General features: G+C 48.4%; 1 protein-coding gene across 1 annotated transcript in view; it reads left to right on the top strand.

Annotated features, from left to right (window-relative positions):
* The window catches only part of LOC106699127 (protein Daple-like), a 42,701-nt gene that overhangs the window by 12,615 nt on the left and 25,384 nt on the right, over positions 1 to 4,702 (top strand). The window contains exon 3 of the mRNA XM_023764104.1: positions 2,356 to 2,467. The gene's annotated coding sequence lies outside the window, so the exon portion shown is untranslated. The remainder of the gene's footprint in view (positions 1 to 2,355; positions 2,468 to 4,702) is intronic.

Genomic DNA, 4,702 nt, shown 5'->3' with positions numbered 1-4,702 from the left:
AGTGGTGGCACCCCAACCCCCTGATCGGCACTGCTCTGTGGGTGATAGAGGGTGGCACCCCAACCCCCCTCCACGGGCCTTGCTCTGTGTGTGACAGGGTAGAGCCATAACCTCTCCATTGGCCCTGCCCTGAGTGTGACAGGGTGGTGCACCCCAACCCCCTGATCTGCCCTGCTCGTGGTGTTAGTGGTCGGTGCCCCCAAACTCCCCCTATCGGCCCCTACTCTGTGAGTGACAGGGGGGGAGCTCCCCCAATCCCCTGATTTGCCCTGTGGCTCTGTGTGTGAACAGGGGTGCGGGCGCCCCAACCCCCTGATCGACCCTGCTCTGTGTGTGACAGGGGTGCGGCGCACCAACCCCCTGATCGGCCTTGCTTTGTGTGTGACAGGGGTGCGGGCGCCCCAACCCCCCTCCCCCCCCACGGGCCCTGCTCTGTGTGTGACGAGGGAGAGCCATAACCTCCCCATTGGCCCTGCCCTGAGTGTGACAGAAGGCGGTGTCCCAACTCCCCTATCGGCCCTACTCTGTGAGTCACAGGGGGAAGCTCCTCAACCCCCTCATGGGCCCTGCTCTGTGCGTGACAGGGGAGAGCTCCCCAACCCCCTGATCGACCCTGCTCTGTGTGTGACAGGGTACGGAGACCCTACCCCCCTGATGGGCCCTGCTCTGTGAGTGACAGGGTGCAGCACCCCAACCCCCTGATGGGCTCTGCTCTGTGAGTGACAGGGGGCAGCACCCAACCCCCTGATTGGCCCTGCTCTATGCGTGACAGGGGGTGGTGCCGCAACCTCCCCATCGACCCTGCCTTGAGTGTGACAGGGGGCGGTGCCCCAACCCCCCAATCGGCCCTACACTGAGCATGACTGAGGGTGGCATCACAACCTCCCGATCCGCCCTGCTCTGTGCATGACAGGGGGCGGCGCCCCAACTCCCCAATCGGCCCTGCTCTGAGCCCGACCAGGGACTGCATCTAGGGATTGGGCATGTCCTCTGCCACCCGGGAGCAGGCCTAAGCCAGCAGGTCGTTATCTCCCGAGGGGTCCCAGACTGAGAGAGGGCACAGGCCGGGCTGAGGGAACCCCGCCTTCCCCCCCCGAGTGCACAAATTTTTGTGCACTGGGCCTCTAGTATATATATATTTATATATAATTTTGTTTGTTTGTTTGTTTTGTTTTGTTTTAATCCTCACCCAAGTATATTTTTCCATTGACTTTTTAGAGAGAGTGGAAGAGAAAGGGAAAGACAGAGAGAAACATCAGTGTGAGAGACACACATCGATTGGTTGCCTCTTGCACATGCCCTGACCAGGGCCTGGGCCAGGGAGGAGCCTGCAACCTAGGTACCCCCTTGACTAGAATTGAACCCAGGACCTTTCAGTCCACAGGCTGACACTCTATCCACCGAGCCAAACCGGCTAGGGCAGGGGTGGGCAAACTTTTTGACTCGAGGGCCACAATGGGTTCTTAAACTGGACCGGAGGGCCGGAACAAAAGCATGGATGGAGTGTTTGTGTGAACTAATATAAATTTAAAGTAAACATCATTACATAAAAGGGTACGGTCTTTTTTTTTTTTTAGTTTTATTCATTTCAAATGGGCCGGATCCGGCCCGCGGGTTGTAGTTTGCCCACGGCTGGGCTAGGGCAATAAAAATATGTTTTTTAAAATAAATAAATAAATAAAACAGAAGTCAGCAGAGACTGGAAGTACTCTCCTGGTTGCCTAGGGCTGGTGGGTTGTGGGAATCAGGGCATGGCTTTTAATATGTGTTTGGAGCTTCTTTTTGGTGAGCTATGAAAACGTTCTGAAACTGTGGAGATGGATGCACAACCTTAAATATACTCAGTGTACACTTTGAATGGGTGTTTGATGGTTCATGAATTATATCAATTAAAAGTCAATATTTGGAGAAATCTCAGAAAGGGGTATGTGGGAAGTCTCTGTACTATTCTTGCAACTTTTCTCTCAGTATGACATTATTCCAGATTAAAAGTTAAATGAAAAGGCCAGGAGTGGGGGAAGGAATGGCATCTGTCGTGGAGAGGAGGGGTGACTCAGAGCACAGAGTCAGGGGGGAGGAGTGCATGTGGGGAGATCAGTGGGAGGAGCTGGGGAGGGGGAGCAGGAGAGGGAACCAGAGATCTGTGGGTAGTGGTCAAGGCCCTGGTGGAGGTCCGGTGCCAGATTTATGTTAAATTACTGCAGAGGCTGGAGTGGGGATGGTCTGCCTGAGACCATCAGGTTTACCAGAAGTCATGGCCACGTGCAGAGTTGGTTTATTTCTTTCCACATAGAAGGTCGGTTATATAGACAATTTGAAATGGTGGCTTTCTCTTTCTTTTGTTTATATTTTTAGGATTCGCTTTATGCTGGAAATGATGTTGGTCCTGAAGAGCGATGACATGCAGAGGATTCTGGGCTTTGACCCTGAGCCTGTAGAGAAACTGAGGAAATTGCAAAGAGCTTTGGTGAGTCACTTTTACTCCTAAGTGCTTTGAGTTCCCTGTGGGGGTGAACCCACCGTGGAAGTCTGGGAGGTAGTTGGAGCTGTGAGTCAGGTGCCCAGCCTGGTCAGCAAGAGTTCCGAGGGATTGAATGGCGACTGCGTTTCTGTGGTGAGACCCTGTGAGTGGCCCTGTGAGTGTGCAGCGGAGTCCCTGTGAGTTAAGCATCCCCCACACTTAGCCTGTGGTGCTGGACTCGGCTGTGCAGCAGAATCATCAGAGAACCTTGTGATCACTTTGGAAGAGGCTCCCATCAGGACCAGAGGCGTTAGCCTAGGAGGAGAGGGGGCTTGCCTGCTTAACCTCCACAAGTTTTTTATGTGGGGCCACAGCTGAGACCCACTGCCCTGTCCAGTCAGGGCGAGTACTCTGTAACTTCCTTTTTTATTTTTTAATAAAATCATTATACATATATATATATATATATACACACACACACACACACACACACACACACACACATATATATATATAAAAGATATTATATATATTATATATGTGATATATAATATATATATATAATACATATATATATAAATTTAATTATTTATCTGTTTGTTTTTCAACATCATTTTTTTTTAAATCCTCATTCGAGGGTATTTTCCATTGAATTTTAGAGAGAGTGGAAGAGAGAGGGAAAGATAGAGAGAAATATTGATGTGAGAGAAACATCGATTGGTTGCCTCCTGCACTCGCCCTGGAGCCTGTCACCGAGGTATGTGTCCTTGACCGGAATCGAACACAGAACCCTTCAGTCTACAGCAGCGGTTCTCAACCTGTGGGTCTCGACCCCTTTGGCGGTCGAACGACCTTTTCACAGGGGTCGCCTAAGACCATCCTGCATATCAGATATTTACATCACGATTCATAACAGTAGCAACATTACAGTTGTGAAGTAGCAACGAAAATAATTTTATGGTTGGGTCACAACATGAGGAACTGTATTTCAAGGGCCAGAAGGTTGAGAACCACTGGTCTACAGGATGATGCTCTGTCCACTGAGCCAAACCGGGTAGGGCTTTAATATATATTTTTATTGGTTTCAGAGAGGAAGGGAGAAGGGGGAGAGAGAGAGAGAGAAACATCAATAAGAGAATCATTGATTGGCTGCCTCCTGCATACTCCACACTGGGATTAAGCCCACAACTGGGGCATGTGCCCTGACCTGGAATCAAACCATGACCACCTGGCTCATAGGTTGACGCTCAACCACTGAGCCAGGCCAACTAGGTTCAGGTGCCAGTAAAAATGCTTGTATAAATAAAAAAAAATGTATTGCTGGTTTAGTTCTCTTCAAGGCATTCTTTGAAACTATTCAGAAATTTGGTAAGAATTTAGAAGTTAAAATTTGAAAATTACCTTCTAATATCTAATGGAACCCATTATTTCTTTAAGTCCTATCCTAGGGATATGCTTATTGATTTGAGAGAGAGAGAATCGTTGATGTTAGAGAAAAGCATCAGTTGGTTGCCTCTCATATGCACCTCCACTGGGGGCTGAACGCCCAACCTAGGTATGTGCCCTGACTGGGAATTGAACTCACAGCCTTTCCATGTACACAGTGATGACCAAACCAACTGAGCCACCCCAGGCTGGTCATGGAACCATTTTTTAGGAAAGAAAACCTTATATTACTCCTAGATTTCTGCATATCCAAGGTCCAGAATACAGCTAAGTCAATGGGACTTCATGGAACACCTTGATGACTTTGAGTGGGTTAAATGAGATATAATGTATGCAACATGCTCATCTCTGTGCCAGGTGGGCACTCACTCTTTTGTAGTTTCAGTCGGCCTCATCCTGTTTTCTGTGTCATTGTTATGTATTTTCCTTAAAATAGCTCTGGGTTCATAAATTTTGCATCATTTCTCTGAAATGTTGGCCCTAAAAATTGGGAGCAGAGAGTTTAAAACTTTAGCTTCCACTTAATATCTCATTGGCATAAGCTCATAAATTCAACCATTATTGAAATCTTGATTTGCATAATGATGATAAAAGAAGTAATTTTCAATATATCAAGATTCTTTTTTTTAAAAATCCTACTGGAGATATTTTCCCATTGATAGAGCGTCGAGCCTGCGGACTGAGGTCCCAGGTTCGAGTCTGGTCAAGGGCATGTACTTGATTGCGGGACATGTCCGGTGCAGGAGTGCGGAGCAGTGGACGGAGGTTCTCTCTCACGATGTTCTGGTTCTGTAT

This window comes from Myotis lucifugus, unplaced genomic scaffold (genome assembly GCF_000147115.1).
Source record: "Myotis lucifugus unplaced genomic scaffold, Myoluc2.0 scaffold_316, whole genome shotgun sequence".
In the NCBI taxonomy this organism is placed as follows: domain Eukaryota; kingdom Metazoa; phylum Chordata; class Mammalia; order Chiroptera; family Vespertilionidae; genus Myotis; species Myotis lucifugus.
The sequence above is the reverse complement of the archived record's forward strand: the minus strand, read 5'-3'. Positions and strand labels throughout refer to the sequence as shown.